This window comes from Panthera onca, chromosome A1 (assembly GCF_046562875.1).
Source record: "Panthera onca isolate mPanOnc1 chromosome A1, mPanOnc1 haplotype 2, whole genome shotgun sequence".
Taxonomy (NCBI): domain Eukaryota; kingdom Metazoa; phylum Chordata; class Mammalia; order Carnivora; family Felidae; genus Panthera; species Panthera onca.
The window spans coordinates 54,607,265-54,625,311 of record NC_138339.1 but is presented as its reverse complement, the minus strand read 5'-3'; positions in this window follow the sequence as shown (position 1 = coordinate 54,625,311).

Here is an 18,047-nt window from a genome sequence, read left to right as displayed (position 1 = left end):
GCAACAACAAAAGGTCAATGTGGTTAGAAAATATTGACCAACAGGAAGGGGCTGGAGAAAGAGTCAGAGACTAGATTGTATAAGACCTAATAGACCCACATACTGTAATAAATACTTATTGAAAACCTAGTGTGTGCCAGGCACTATTCTTAACTCTGGGATTATATGAGTAAACAAAAAGGGCAAATTCCTTGACCATAGGAAGCTCACTTTCTAGTTGTAAGAGACAGATGCTAAAGTTTAAAAATATAAATTCTATGGAGGAAAACAGAATGGGATAAAGAAAATAAGTTGTATGTGGTGGGGGGGGAAGGCATGCTATATTATATGGAGTAGTGTGGTAGATGAAGGATGACTGAAAGTTCTTTGCTACTCCTTATACTTTAATGTTGAATCTGATTCCCTTACCTCTGAACCTGAGTCAGCTTAGATCACTTACTTCACCAGCAGGATACAGAGAAAGTGGTTTTCTTATGTGGCTAGAACATAAGAATCCTCGTAGCTACTGTCTCTTGGAACATTCTCTCTGGGAACCCTGAAAGCACCATGCTGGAGATATCAAGTGTTAAGTTTCTGGTTGTCGTACGCAGCATATCAAATGGCTCTCAATGAGCACAACTTCCTAATATTCATATCCTTGTGTATTCCCCTTCCCTTGAGTCTGAATTGGACCTAGTGACTCACTTCAAACAGAGAGAATACCATAAACATGTTGGAATGTCACTCTCAACTATGTCTTCTTTCTGGCTTGATCTCTCTGCTGTCTCTTCCCCCAGATCACTACAGGGAACTCAAATTGCTATGCTATCATCAATCAGTGAAGGGGCCCATGGAGCAAGGAACTAATGTCTGTGACCAACTACCAAAAGAACTTAAGACATGCTAACAGATGCATGAATTTTAAAGCTGTTCCTCCACAGCTGACTCTTGAGACAAAACTCCAGAAAACACCATGACTGCAAATTTGTAAGAAACCCTGAGACAGAGAACTCAACTAAGTTCCACCTGAATTTCTGACCCACTTAAACTGTGAATTAATATTCATTATTTTAAGCTACCTTGTTTTCGGATAGTTTGTTACACAGCAACAGCTAACATACTAGAAGACAATCTTAGTTGATGCCAGCCTTCGGTTCATCCCTGCCAAAGTGCCAGACACATGAATGAAGTCTCCCTGTGAGTGCATACTCCAACAAAACACCACTAGATGATCTCCATCAATGACAATTACAATAGAAAATTCCTTCAGCCTGGCCCTGCCCAAATTCCTGACCCACAAAATTATAAGCTAATTAAAATGGTGATTGTTTTAAGCCACTATGTTTTGGGGTAGTTTAATATGCAACAATAGAGAACTGGAATAAGTGGTCAGGAGTACCTCTTTGATATAGTGACATCCGAAGAAATATCTGAAAGAAACAAGGGAGTGAGAAATGCCAGCATCAGCCAAAGGGAATAACTATGAAAAGACCTACATGATGGCATACTAGACACATTCAAAGAGCATCAATTGGCCCTCTGGCTAAAGTGGAGTAAGTAAAGAATAGATGAGATGAGGTGGTAGGAGATGAGCTCAGAGAAGAAGCAGGTTGGCAGATCATGAAGGTCATTTAAAGGATTGGCACTTACTGTGAGTGAATTGTGGAGTTTTGAGCACTAGCTCAAAGTTTTCAGAAGAATATTCCATCATGAAATTCTGTCTCTTAGTCCTTCTCCCTTCACTTATAATAGCCATGTCCAAATGGTGAGAGCCACAGCCTACATGAGACACCCTTCATAGTATCAAGCACCCAAAAACAACCAGTCATTTTCAAACTTGTCCTCAGAGAATGGCTTATGGACTCCGGAGTCTGTGTGTGGCCTGTGCCTTCACTTCCTCCCATCCTTCTTCTTTGCCTGGTCAGATACAGCACTGGTGCTTTCATTTTTGAAGTGTTTACAGTAACTTGAAGTTGTTAACCTAGTTGTGTTGCAGAACGTTTCAGACAGTGCCAGAGGCTATAAATAAATAACAGTTATTTCAGGTCTGCCTGGCAAACAAGCGCCTGGATTCTGCTAAGACCCCAGAGACTATGACTGCTGCAGTGCTGAATACCTCAAACAGGGCTAAAAGCAGGTATTCTCAAGGAATACTAAGCAGACATATTCCAGGTGACACAGTTATGTCGCCCATCCACATACATCTTCTGATTGCCACCGAAACCAATAAATAGACCTCTCTGTCATATGCACTTGGAATAAACTGCAGCAAAACAGAGCCCAATTATTTCATATTACCAACCAGATTTCTAATCTCTCCTCAAACTTCAGCAACTGACAAATGACCAAAATAAAGTCTTCCAATTATTTTTTTTTTAATTTATGCTGTCATCTAGAGCAGTGGGCCCCAAATTTTTCAGTAAGGAAGACCTATTTTTTAACACCTCATTAATTACCAATATCTAGCTATATGCACTTGGACCAGGTAATTCATCTCCCAATGCCTTGGTTTCTATACTTGTAAAATGGAAATGAAACTACCTATATAATGCTTAGGAAAATACCTGACTTGTTCTTAACACTCAACAAATATTAGTTCATTATCATTTACAAATAGTACTGACTACTCTTTCCCATATAATAGTTATAATCAGGTTTTCCAAGAAAAACTGTCTTGACCATGTTACCATAAATTCAATAGGACTTATAAGCGAATTTGTAATTCATTATCCATTGATTTCCAAGAAAAACTGTCTTGACCATGTTACCATAAATTCAATAGGACTTATAAGCGAATTTGTAATTCATTATCCATTGAAGAATCACATACACTTAAAATACAGTACATATTTGAAAAAGACACAGTGATGACTGAGTTAGTTAAGCCTCAAGAATATGCAATCATCATAGAGTCTGGGAATCTCTGGCCCAGGGAACAGAGCACTTTTACTTCCATCCACTTTATCATTTATAGTGCTAGCATTATATAATGAAAACTATTGTTCAGAACTGTGATACCCTGCCCCAGAAACAGTAGCAGTTACCAAAGAACATAATTTTAAAAATATACTCATGTGTTTTAAGAGAAAGGGGCAGATAATTTGAATTTGGAACTCTCAAGCAACAAAATTGAAAAACAAAAACATCCTTCTGATTTATTTTCAATTATGTAGAAAATTCAACTAATCAGAATTCCTCTTTCTCTGGTAATCTAGCTAGTTAAAATTTTATAACAATGCCAATTCACTGCACTACCTCAGTATGCAAACTAGCAACCCACTGATTGGTCTATATAATTTTTATTGTATGCAACTCCAATTTCTGTCAAAAGATCACCTAATATATAGACTACAAGACATGGGAAATGGCTAAGGGTGGTTTATTTTCTCCTCTTACAGATTTCTGATCTCCTTATAACTAAATAAACTACTTATGGAAAAGTAACATCTCTCTAACTGTGAGTTTTTACATTAATTTCAAATAAAAGTAAAAGTCCTATTTTCTGATTTACTAAACATTTACTATGTTCCCATATGGAAGGGAAAGAAGAGGAGACAGAGGGCAGAAAATGCCACCTAACCATACTCACAAGTTTAGCAGTAAAATTACATAACATACTGTAAATCCAAATCATGACAAAGTTTTAGTTACTAAACAATAATTGCCTGTATCTATTTTAACTTCATTAACATGTTTTGGACTTTACATAGTAAGAGAGAGAAATATTCTCCAACAAACTACAACAAAACAAGTTTGTAAAGGGGTAAAATACAGTATTTCAGAGTAAAGGAAAAGAGAATAAACTAATATGGTTTGAGTGTGGTAAGTATTCATGGTATTATTAATGAATCTACCCATCTTTAATAATTTTTCCTTCATAACCATTTTCACATTTGCCTTTGTTAGAAACATAAAGAGATTCCTTATAGATAAGCCAAAGTGCAAAATTAAATGCTATCGTGACATCTAATCACTAAGACTAATTCTGTCTTATGAACAAGAGAACATATTCTTGCTAATCTTTAGTACTGAACCTGGATCATAAGGTTGACTATTTTTCTTCCTCAAATTAGCTGCTCACACCCTGTTAAAGCCCCTGTCTATTCTCATGCGTGTATTAGAATTCTAGTTGTATTTGTAGGCTGCTATTTGCAGGCTGACATGGACTAGGGATGCCTCACCTAGGTATTTCCTCCCAGAAACTCTTGACAGTATGAGTTAAGTATCTCTCATCTCACCTCCCAATGAAGTACAAACTTCCAAAATTATGTACAAACTTGTGAGGGAAGTTTTCTTCCCTCACAAATATGTGTTTCTAGCCTAATGCACGTTCCAAACAACTGGCTGCCATGGTGACAGGTACCTTGTAGAGAGTGTCTCAGAGTAAGTAAAAATCATTAAAAATGAGTAATTAGCCATCAGACAGGAAGTTGCCATTTTCATGTCCAGGTGAGAACCAGAATTCTCCTTGCAGGCTTCATATACACACACATAAAATGGAAGAGAGGTGACAGTTGAACACAACGTTTTCCTTTAACCTTTCTCCCTGATCAAAACGCTATTTCAAAAGCATATTGTAGACTACAAAACTTGCTTGATCGTTTCAGTTTCCTGAGTACCAATTACTGCTGCCTTTCTAGAATATCCATCCAGTATCTGTCCTTTCATGGGTCAGTTGTTTGTGATGTATATGAAGAATGTAGTCATTGGCACTTTAGCCATAATTAGATTCTGCTACTTCTCTCACCAAATCAAAACTCATGATTGTATTTCCAGAGAAATGTTTCTAAGCACAAGGTCATAAAGACACTACCAATTTCAGTTTAACCTGTCTCTTCAACTGACTACTTAAACTGACAACTCTAATTGTCCACTAGTGGACACGTTTATGCATTAAAATGTCTGGTTACATTGTCCTAAACCAAAGGATAATCTGACTTCAATAATCAGGTCTGAATTTAGAGGCTAATTGCACATCATCCTCTAACCTTTAAAATGAGTTGCCCTTATAATTTAGCAGAATCTTCTGCACATTTGCCTAAAACTAAGGATTCTAAAGGGATGAAAATGAGATTACGCTCTTTGACTAAAAAGTGACAAAGCAATGACATCCCAAGTCTTCAATTTCAAAAGGGTTATGAAATCTATGTTCATATCGCATACTTGCTTGACTTCTAATTCGTTCATTGCCCATTGCTTTCATTTGCATGAGGAAAGGAGGGAAAGGTCAATATGTTCCTTTTAAAGTGTCTAAACTTCAATTGAAGAATGTACTACTTAATGGATGGTATCTCTTTTACTCTCTCCTTCCCTCTCTACCTCTACCTCTTTCCCAAAGTCACAACCTCATGATGTAGATTAGTGTTTGATTCCAGAAAAATCTGAGTCTTGATCCTAACTCTACCCTAAGAAGACAAATAACACAGAGAAAAGTCCATCTTTTTTTTTCACTCCAGTTTGTTCTGGGAGTGTAGATCATTTTAAAACTTACTCAGGGGGCGCCTGGGTGGCTCAGTCGGTTAAGCGTCCGACTTCAGCTCAGGTCGTGATCTCGCGGTCCGCGAGTTCGAGCCCCGTGTCGGGCTCTGGGCTGATGGCTCAGAGCCTGGAGCCTGCTTCCGATTCTGTGTCTCCCTCTCTCTCTGCCCCTCCCCCGTTCATGCTCTGTCTCTCTCTGTCTCAAAAATAAATAAAAAATAAAAAAATAAAAAAATAAAAAAAAAAAAAAAAAAAAAAAAACTTACTCAGTTACTAGCAGTATCTTGCATATGTTTAACAGATAGTCACTGGATAATTGCTTGTTTGCATATCACTAGGTACATTTATAAAACGCCAAACAGAAATGAAGAAAATTATACATGTTTATTAGGGACAGTAGCCACCATTTTAAAGAGATTATAACCAGGGTGCCTGGGTGGCTTAGTCGGTTGAGCATCTGACTTTGACTCAGGTCATGATTTCGTGGTCTGTGAGTTCGAGCCCCGCATCAGGCTCTGTGCTCACAGCTCAGAGCCTGGAGCCTGTTTTGGATTCTGTGTCTCCCTCTCTCTCTGCCCCTCCCCCGCTCATGTTCTGCCTCTCTGTCAAAAATAAATAAACATCAAAAAAAATTTTAATAAAGAAATAAAGAGATTACAACCATATACCTACCCAGCTTAAGGAAACAATAAATATGTGTCCTCCATAGGTCATTATCAGTTGTTATTAGTTGTTTAGATGTCCCCATTACTCATCTATGCTGCTATACCAAAGAAATAATAACTCACATGCTTTTCTTCTGATTCCTGTACTAAATCTAAATTATAGATTCTATCATTTATTCTGATTCCACAAGCAACACGCTTTCAATTAGGTAATACTAGTGAAAAAATAATTATAAGTACAGTACAAATATGTCTACTTATGCCTATTTGATTAGACCAGTGAACTGACTGTGCTTTTTTAAATTTGTATGTTTATGCCTATTTGAATTGTATGAAGGGAACCCCCATTCTCTAATTAGAAGTGCTTTATCAAATGTCTAGGAAAACTGAAGGGGATATATGCTGCTGTTCAATAGGTATAAAGTTTCAGTCATGTAAGATGAAAAAGTAATACAGATATATGGTACACATTTATACTTATAGTTAACAATATTATACTGTACACTCAAATTTTTAAGAAGGTAGATCTCATATTGTGTTTTTCACTACAATGAAAAAACTCAAAGTCTATAAAAATCTTTACTTTATGGATGATGAATAAACCATTGGGATTGAAAAAACATTTGAATAATCAACTATTTACCACTAATAGATTCAATAATAATCTGCTGACTTCCATTAGGGAAGATGCTATTATTTTTGGTGTCCCACGGTGAGCAGACTGACTAGGTCTGTTTGTTTGACATGCAGTTTCCAGTACTTCCACAGATTCTAATACAGTAGGTCAGTTTTATCATTCCCAAATTTGTATTTTTAACAGAAGTGGTCCTTCTTCAAGTATTCATAGGCAGAGGTACAGCTCACACTTTAAGAAGCCTGGGGTGGCATGCTCCCTTTACCCAAAATGCTGAAGATGATTTGATCATTCATTTATAATGCCTTTTGTGGTTTCTGTTGAAACATGTAATTCAAAAACACTGGCAAAAGCCTAAAATAATGTGTATTAAGGGTTCATTCCGGAAATAAAATCCATGACGCTGGCACTATTAATGCCAACAAATGGTTGCCATCATAATAGGAACTATAGTCAAACACCTCATATAGAAAGTAAATTTCATTAAAAACGACTAACTCACCATGAATAAGAAATTTACTAAAATAGCTGTAATTCATGGTCAAGTTAGCCTAAATAAAGGAAGAAACAGAGAGGGAAAAAAGTGTCCTGGAATGTCAAATATCAGAGACTGTATTTTTTTAAAGCTCCTTAAAAATACATGGGGTGCCTGGGTGGCTCAGTCTGTTAAGCGTCTGACCTCAGCTCAGGTCATGATCTCAAGGATTGTGAGTTCCAGCCCTGCATCGGACTCTATGCTGACAGCTAAGAGCCTGGAGCCTGCTTTGGACTCTGTCTCTCCCTCTCTCTCTGCCCCTCCCCTGTTTGTGCTCTCTCCCTCTCTCTCTCTCTCTCTCTCTCTCTCTCTCTCTCAATAAATAAATAAATAAATAAATAAACAAATAAACATACATTACAATAAAAATACAGTGAGACATCTGAATGTTGATGCCACAATGTTAGCCACTCATTTGGCTCCTTTCAGTGTAGCACCACTAACTTCGATTAGAATATTAAAATTCCATGAGTTACTGTAATTTTAAAAAACATTAAAGGCAGGCTTATGATAACAAAGACATGGATAAAATAAACCAACAGTCCACAAGACATCTCAAGATTACAATTCTCTTCCTTTTTCTTTTATTAGAATGAAAACCTTTTTCCAGTCAAAAATCTTTAAACTGCCTTCATGACATCTTGGTATTCTTGGAATATCTTTCTTTTCTATATAAGGTCCAATGGTTATAAATCGAAACCATCAAATAGGATCATACTCCCAGACAATAATTTCCTGGATAACTAACCTTGTATATTTTAAGATGTCTTAGAATATGTAAAAATCTTCTTTCCCTAATCAGACCTGCTTCAGCAGAAGTCTAGGAAAGTCTTTCATACCATGGGTGATTAAGAAACCGTTGGAATGTGAAGGGAGGATTTAAATAACACAATCTCTCTAATGCGGGAAAGTTGTCAAATCATTCACAGATCGCTTGCATTTGTATTCTTTTTTCTTTGCATGTGTAAGCTTCAACAACATTCACAAGACCAAGTTATCAATTAAAAAAATCAGTCTCAAGCAAAATTCATATCTAGACATTGATGGATACATTAGACTGATTAATTCAGATCTCTCAGCCATTAAAAAAGTTTGTTGTAGTTTTTTACTTGTCAAAAATACAAAATGCCATCCAAAGAGAAGTTGCATATCATATATATTGTAAATGAGTCCAAATCCCATATCCCATCTTTGCAATCCAAAGAAATGATTTCACACTAAAGGCAACAATTTGAATTTTAAAAATTTGTTTCCATTAATGTAGCAGTCACTGATGAGGTGAACATGAATCTTAGACCACATGTTACACAATAGAGACATGAAGATAAACCAGTGCACCCTGAAGAAGTCTGCATTCCAGCAGGCCTGACCATCCCAGTGCTAGTTTCAGCCCAAATGACAAGACTCACAATCCAGGTATTCAAAAATTATGTGGGAACATAGCTAAATTTAAGAGTGGCTCTCTGTTTAGAGCAGTCACTATTTAGTGACACAATTATTTCACAAATCCCACTCTGCCCCACAAGCAAGAGTAGATCTTGGGCAAGTAAAATAGAACAAAATACAGAGGGGCATTTGTGATAGAGAAACAATACTTGTCTAATGCATGAACTGCTTCACAGGGTTGAAAGATGGAGTAAATGGTGGGCAATGGCAGGAGAGAAGAATGGAAAAATCTTTCCAATCAAATGTGTTTAAAACAAGTTTGTCTCTCCTTGCAATTCACCAGCTTTCTCTGAAGGCCATCCATACTCCTTTCCAACTGTTCCATGTTATAATACACACGCACAAATGAAAATAGGTGTATGGCACACTGAAGTAAAAGTCCCTCCCAGGACTGAAGGAAGCAAAACTTCAGCACACCTGAAACATTTCATCACACTGATGAGAAGTTCCAAATCAGAGAAGAACATGCGTTGTTAAGATTTGGACTTCTCTGAACTAAACTCTCTACATTCAAATCCTGATTCACTAGCTGTATGAGCTTGCAGAAGTTTCTTAACCTAGCAAAACTTCTGTGTCTCTACCTATAAATTGGAGTTGATAATATTTACTTAACCATGTTGTCAGAATTGAATAGATTATGGAAGCGAGTAACAAAACATATCTAACAGCTCACCAAATGACAGCTACTCAATTCATCATTGCTTCTTACCATAGGGAATACTAAAGAAATAATAACAATAACAATAATAGCTATTATACATTGAACTACTAAGAGCCAAGGGCTGTTTAATCTTCCTGACATCCTAATGAGGAAGGCACTATTATCATTTCTGCTTTAAAGATAAGAAAACTCTCTAGCACAGAGAAATGAAATAATTGCAGAGGGCTGCGCAACCAACAAGTGAAAGTCATCTGAAACATGTTAGGAAAATTGTCTTCCCAGGGAGCTCTCTAGCTCGTAGGATCAACTTGTTCTCTTCTTTAACAAACAAAAAATAATAGTGTATTCCAAGCTTCTCTTAAGAGGCATCATGCCATTTCTAAATTTGTTTAAACTCTCTTAATGTTCATTTATGTCTTCTGCCTCAGCTATCTTCTAGTGATTTATAGTGCTTTCTTTCATTTTTTTCTATACTTACTTCACTCAAATTACACATAATATTTCCTTGGGCTGATATTTCCAGATTTAGACAGAAAGTCAATTTGCTCCTTCCAGTAATGGCTCTAACTCTAGCTTTGTGCAGTAACCCCTTGTCCCAGTCCTTTACTAGTTCATTTTTTAAGTGGTATTCTTTTTGAGGAGTTATGACTAGAATTACACCTAGTATTTCAGGATAATTTGGAAGGTGTGTTGAGTCTGGTTTTTAGTACCTTTTTTTGTTTTTAAATAAGGTTCTCAAGAACCTTCGAATATAGGCAAGAAGAGACATTAATACATTGACATAATGCTTGCTGAATGATATAAATGTATTTTATGCTGTTCCCAAACCCACAATATCCTTCCTTTTTCCCTACTTACCTAAATGCCACACATTCTTCCTGTGGGATGAACAAGATTTTCAAAGAAAGCAGTGGAAAAAGTTAGTGAATATTATAGACCATGGAACAGCATGAAACTGTGCATCTAGAAATGGCTGACTGCTCATCATTGTCTTGTAGGCTGTTAATGAGGGTCCTACAAACATCCTGTAGTTCAAACATGCTGAATAAAGGCTGAATTCAACAGAGTAAAAGGTTTTTTTTTACATTGTTGTTGTTTTTTTAACATGACAGGAATTTTCTGAGCTTTCAGTATGGTGCTGCATGTTGTGAAACTCCAAGGAGGGAAAGGTATAACATTTCACAAACATATTTGACCATGGAATTCTAGTTCATACATCCTAGTTCATACATATTCTATAGTATGCTATAGAATAAGTGTGGAAACACTTAAAAAATCATCCATGGAAGTAAAACAAGCATTATTTGTTTAGTGGAAAAAAGAAAATCAGCAAAGCTTAATTAGAGCATCTATCATGAGGATCCCTAGATTCTGACAGGTGGAGGGTAGGGAGTAAGACCCAGCAAAGGTATTTAATCTCAATGTCATATGAACTAAGAGTTAATTTTCATGGAGTATACTATTATAAGTATTCAGTCATGTAAAGATAAATGAGTTTAGCTATAGTACAAAATTCACATTCAAGATCGGTTTTGCTTAGCAAAATAGAGCTGCTGGCATACAACTATTGCTTTGCACGGTACAAACACAAAACGGAAAACATGAGCCTTATGCCATCATTAATTTCCTACTTTGCACAAAATTCTATAAATTAAATTGACACCCAGAAAAAAAAACTGGTTGTCTGTTCAATGGAAATTTACATTATGACTTTATTCAGAAAGGTTGAGGTATAAATTAAGTTTTCAAATCATCAAATGATTACTTTTTATTATTTTCTGAAAATGAACCAAAAAGACATGTATGACAGAAAACTTTCCAAGTTGTCATCCTTAGTGTAAGTTTATCATTCCAAAATAAAAAAAAAATAGGTATGTAAGATAATCTTGTTATTTAAAGACTTGGAGTTAAATCTCATATGAAATAGCTAAAGTGGAGAATGGAAAATGATGTAGGGGCAGGAAGCTGGTAGGGAAGGTGCAGGGAACAGCTATTTCTAGCTATGTCTTTTAGTAGTGTTTGATGTTTGAATACTTGTGTAAATTGCTTTGTCAAAAAATTCAGATACTTTTTACAAATAGTACATACCTTTGCCACTTAATGCTCACTTGCTAAAATAAACAAGTGCAGAAATAAATATTTAACCGGAGGATAATAAGGCTACGAATAATGGCTAACACTGATGTGGAGCCTACTTAAAGTTTGATTACTAATAAAATATCCACACTCTATTTACCAAGCAAAGTAGAGAGTTTAAAATAAAGTTGATGAAAGTAGTCTGTTTAATGAGGAAAATTTTAAAACCGAATCACTTCAAATGAGTTTTTTTCCCCTTCAATTTGAAAATATAATTTCCTTTCTTCCTCCATATAGCATTTATTACCTGTATTATTTATCAATTAATCTTTTACAACTAGTCCATAAATTCTTTGATGAGAGGTCCATATTTTCTTCAGTTTCTATCTCATATGATCATTTCACACAGAAGATACATGATGAAGGAAGAAAGGAGGGAGGGCAGTAAGTTAAAAGAAATAAAGGAGGAAATTCTTATGCAGGGTTTTTACAAAATAAAGTATTTTAAAACCATCTTGAACTCTAGCAGTACTGCTTTTCTGTTCTTTGGGTGTTTTTATTTAATTACACAAGAATGATTTCAGAAGCTCCTGGTTTAAATTTATCTGATAGAGAAAGCTAGAGAATTACCCTTCATAATATTTAATTAAACATTTCTATCAATTACATTGAATAAATATACAGTCATGACTACCACTGGCTCAACAGGCGTTTAAGAAGATGGCATTTAAGAAGATGGCATATATTAAGTTTGGCGAGACAGCACATTAGATTCAGTTAGCACACACAGCAATTGTTTTTCCTAAGAAAATTGTTCCTTTTAATTAAAGCATTTGCTCTTCTCTCAGCACTTTACAATGCGTGATGCAAAATAAACATAAAATAGTTACCGCAGATTTTTTCTCAGCTTTCTCAGTCCAGAATCAGAATAAATTGACTCAGAATAATTTCTTAAAGTGTTTATTTACTTAGAGTGGGAGAAAAAAATACTACCGACAATCTTGGTAATCAGCAAAACTACTTCATCAATACTACTTTACCATACTACTTAGAAAACCCCTATAGAAAACACGATGAGATAGAATGATTGAGATCTTACACCTCCTTTTCACTAAATGACTAACAAATGAAATCTCTAGCTATGTATTGAGATGTACACTGAAAAGAAATTGAGTCACAGGGGAAAATGATTGTTTCAAACACTGAACATCAGGTAGAAATAAAGACTATGGATCTTGAGCCTAAGGTAATTTATCAGAGCTGGGTGGGTTTTTTTCTCTGAAATAGTGCAATTAAGTAAGAAGAGACAGCTACTTTTGTTTCGATTTTTCTTAACTAATCTCTGATTATAATATACATTGACCTATTCTTCAATTACAGTTTAGAGATGTTGCAATGCTTTTGTTCCTCTCTTTTTAAAAACAAGCATTAGATGAAAACTGTTCATCTAGTATGCTCAAATCATCAAAGAAATACTGATTCTGCTGGATTTTCTCTTCCAGTGAATGTTAACAGAGATTTTAGAAGCTCTAGAATCAGTTCCTCCTACTAGAACCATTTCCAATGGAAACTAAGTATAGAATTGTCAATCTATACACACATATGTATGATTCAACTTTTTAAAGAAAAATTCAATGAAATCATTTTGTGGTCCCCAAGTGGTGCCAAATACAAGTTTCACTTTTTAATCATATTTAGAATTGAGAGGGTTTTTTTTGTTAACTATGGCTGAAAGAAACAAAAGCCCATCCACTCCCCAAAAGTGTCTGTGTGTGTGTGTGTGCGTGCATACGTGCAAGTTAAAAAAGTATGTCACAAAACCAGAGTCACAGTTCACACTTCCTCATGAGAACAAAGAACTAGGAATTAGAACCAGAAACTATGTCCTCCACCCTTCCCTTATAGGTATAAACATGCCCACCACCTGCCTCATATCTTTGTCCCTTTCCCCACATTCTGACTTTCCTCTCTTCCCCTTCTACTCATTAAAAGTAGAATCTCTCTTTATTCTGAGCTATGCCCCTACTTTCCCTCCCTCATTTAGAAACAACAGAAAATTAAAATGTCAAGAATTTATTTTATCTACTAGAAAATCTGTCAAAACTCTGACGGAATTGACTAAGTCAGGAAACTTTGTGGGACCCAGTTTACAGTAATTTAAACAAGGACTGGGTGATGTATTCTGGTCCTTTTGGGAACGAATGTCCTGCAGATGCGGGTATATAGGAAAGGTGACCAGGTCCTATTATCCACAGAGCAGTGCCCCAAATCATAAACATACTCCACAAACAAAGAAATAAGGATGTTTATGGATATAAAACACTACAACAGAAAGAAAACAACAGGAATCCAGTGTGAGAAAAGAGAATTATCTTTGAAACTGAAACACTTTGGATTCAGTTTCTGACTGAATTACAATTAGTCACGTAACCTGGGCAAAATAACTTACCTTCCATGAGTGCCTATTTCCACATCTATAAAATTGAGATAATATTATCTACTTGGTAGTGTTTGAGAAGTAATGAGATAATGGGTAAAGTTTGTGACACAGTGACAGTATTTACAAAGTATGTGTGGCTCAGAGAGTGGGAAAGGTAGGTAATCAAATGTATTTCAAAGAAGAATGTAGAAAAGTATCTGCTATTCCCTAACCTGGTCATGGCCTTCTATATTGTCTTCATCCCTAAAATTTCTTCTCCTAAAGTGTAGAGTGCCAAAATAAAGGAACTAGTGCAATGGGCAGCTTATAAAGACTGCATGGAACATGTGTCCTCATCACTGACACCACTGGCTAACCTCTATTCATCCTCTCATTCTTTTTCTTTTTTTGTCTATAAACTCATATCACTTGACTTCCACAAATCTTTATTATTATTTTTTATTTTTATTTATTTATTTTTTAATTTTTTTAACATTTATTTATTTTTGAGACAGACAGCATGAACAGGGGAGGGTCAGAGAAAGAGGGAGTCTACGGCCATACCACCCTGAACGCGCCCGATCTCGTCTGATCTCGGAAGCTAAGCAGGGTCGGGCCTGGTTAGTACTTGGATGAGAGAAAGAGGGAGACACAGAATCTGAAACAGGCTCCAGGCTCTGAGCTGTCAGCACAGAGCCCAACGCAGGGCTCGAACCTACGGACCACGAGATCATGACCTAAGCTGAAGTTGGACGCTTAACCGACTGAGCCACCCAGGCGCCCCTTATTTTTTATTTTTTAATTTACATCTAAGTTAGTTAGCATGTAGTGCAATAATGATTTAAGGAGTAGATTCCAGTTTCATTCCTTATGTAGAACACCCAGTGCTCATCCCAAAAAGTGTCTTCCTTAATGCCTCTTACCCAATGGCCCATCGCCCCACCCACAAACCCTCCAGCAATACTTAGTTTGTTCTCTATAATTAAGAGTCTCTTATGTTCTGTCCCATCCCTGTTTTTATATTACTTTTGCTTCCCTTCCCTTATGTTCATTTGTTTTGTACCTTGAATTCCACATATTAATGAAGTCATATGCTATTTCTCTTTCTCTAATTTCGCTTAGCATAATACCCTCTAGTTCCATCCATGTTGTTACAAATGGCAAGATTTCATTCTTTTTGATTGCTGCGTAACTCTCCATTGTGTGTGTGTGTGTGCGTGTGTGTGTGTGTATACACCACATATATACCATATATTCTTTATCCATTCATCTATTGATAGACTTTTGGGCTCTTTCCATACTTTGGCTATTGTCAAGAGCACTGCTATGAATATTGGGGTACATGTGCCCTTTTGAGCCAACACACCTGTATCCTTTGGATAAATACCTAGCAGTGCAATTGATGGGTCGTAGGGTAGTTCTATTTTAACTTTTTGAGGAAGCTCCATACTGTTTTCCATAGTGGCTGCACCAGTTTGCATTCCCACCAACAGTGGAAAAGAGATCCTCTTTCTCCACATCCTTGCAAACATCTGTTGTTGCCTGAGTTGTTAATTTTAGTCATTCTGACTGATGTGAGGTGATATCTCATTGTGGTTTTAATTTGTATTTCCCTAATGATGAGTAATGGTGAACATTATTCCATGTGTCTATTAACCATGTGGATGTCTTCTTTGGAGATTATCTATTCATGTCTTTTGCCCATTTCTTCACTGGATTATTTGTTTTTCGGGGTGTTGAGTTTGATAAGTTCTTTATAGATTTTGGATACTAACTAACCCTTTATCTGATATTCCATTTGCAAATATCTCTTACCATTCTGTTGGTTGCCTTTTGGTTTTGCTGATTGTTTCCTTTACCGTGCAGAAGCTTTTTATTTTGATGAGGTCCCAATAGTTCATTTTTGCTTTTGTGCCCCTTCTCTATGGAGCTGTGTTGAGTAAGAAGTTGCTGTCAAAGAGGTGGCCAAGGTCAAAGAGGTTTTTGCTGGCTTTCTCCTCAAGGATTTTGATGGCTTCCTGTCTTACATTGAGGTCTTTCATCCATTTTGAGTTTATTTTTGTGTATGGTGTAATAAAGTGGTCCAGGTTCATTCTGCATGTCACTGTCCAGTTTTCCCAACACCATTTGCTACAGAGACTGTCTTTTTTCCACTGGATATTCTTTTATGCTTTGTCAAAGATTAGTTGGCATACATTTGAGGGTCCATTTCTGGATTTTCTATTTTGTTCCATTGATCTAAGTGTCTGTTTTTGTGTCAGTACCATACTGTCTTCATGATTACAGCTTTGTAAGACAGCTTGAAGTCCAGGATTGTGATGCTTCCTGGTTTGGTTTCTTTTCAGGATTTCTTTGGTTATTCAGGGTCTTTTCTGATTCCATACACATTTTAGTATTGTTTGTTCTAGCTGTGTGAAGAACGCTGGTGTTATTTTCATCAGGATTACATTAAATATGTAGATTCCTTTAGGTAGTATCGACAGTTTAACAATATTTGTTCTTCCAATCCAGGATCATGGAATATTTTCCATTGTTTTGTGTCTTCTTCAATTTCTTTCATAAGGTTTCTATAGTGTTCTGTGTATAGATTTTTCACCTCTTTGGTTAGGTTTATCTGTAAACCTTAATGGTTCTTGGTGCAATTGTAAATGGGATCGATTCCTTGATTTCCCTTTCTGTTGCTTCATTATCAGTGTATAGGAATGCAACCAATTTCTTTGCATTGATTTTATATCCTGCAACTTTCCTGAATTCATGGATAAGTTCTAGCAGTTTTTTGGTGGAACCTTTTGGGTTTTCCATATAGAGTATCATGTCATCTGCAAAGAGTGAAAGTTTGACTTCCTCTTTGCTGATTTGGATGCCTTTTATTCCTTTGTGTTGTCTGATTACTGAAGCTAGAACTTCCAATATTATGTTGAATAACAGAGGCAAGAGTGGAAATCCCTGTCATGTTCCTGACCTTAGGGGGAAAGCTCTCAATTTTTCCCCATTGAGGATATTAGCGGTGAGTCTTTTGTATACGGACTTTATGATCGTGAGGTATGATCCTTCTATACAATGTAAGAGTATATAATATACTTCTATACCTTCTATACCATATAAGAGTTTTTTTTTTCAGGAAAGGATGCTGTATTTTGTCAAATGCTTTCTATGCATCTATTGAGAGGATCATGTTGTTCATGTCCTTTCTTTTATGTCCTTTTCTTTATATATGATAATCAATATTATCATATTGATTGTTTTGTGGATATTGAACCAGCCCTGCATCCCAGGTATAAGTACCACTTGGTCGTGGTGAATAATTCTCTTAATGTATTGTTGGATATGGTTGGCTGGTATCTTTTTGAGGATTTTGCATCCATGTTCATCACGAAAATTGGTCTGTAGTTCTCCTTTGTAGTGAGGTCTTTAGTTCTGGAATCAAAGTATTGCTGGCTTCATAGAATGGGTTTGTAAGTTTTCCTTCCATATTTATTTTTTTTGGAACAGCTTCAAAAGAATAGGTGTTAACTCTTCTTTAAATGTTTGGTAGAATTCCCCTGGAAAACCATCCAGCACTGGACTCTAGTTTTCTGGGAGATATTTGATTATTAATTTGATTTCTTTATTGGTTATGGGTCTGTTCAAATTTTCTATTTCTTCCTGTTTCAGTTTTTGTAGTTTATATGTTTCTAGGAATTTGTCCATTTCTTCCAGATTGCCCAATTTATTGCTGTATAATTGCTCATAATATTCTCTTACTATTGCTTGTATTTCTGCAGTGTTGGTTGTGATGTCTCCTCTTTCGTTCTTGATTTTATTTATTTGGGTCCTTTCCTTTTTCTTTTTGATCACACTGTCTAGGGGTTTATCAATTCTGTTGATTCTTTCAAAGAACCAGCTCCTGGTTTCATTGATATGTTCTACTGTTTGTTTCTTTGTTTGCGTTTTGGTTTCAATAGCAATGATTTCTGCTCTCATCTTTACTCTTGTATTCTGGTGCTTTGGGGTTTTATTTGCTATTCTTTTCCAGCTCTTTAAGGTGTAAGGTTAGGATACGTATCTAAGACCTTTCTTCCTTCTTTAGGAAGGCCTTGATTGCTATATACTTCCCTCTTATGACCACCTTTGCTGTGTCCCAGAGGTTTTGCCCTGTGGTATTCTCATTTTCA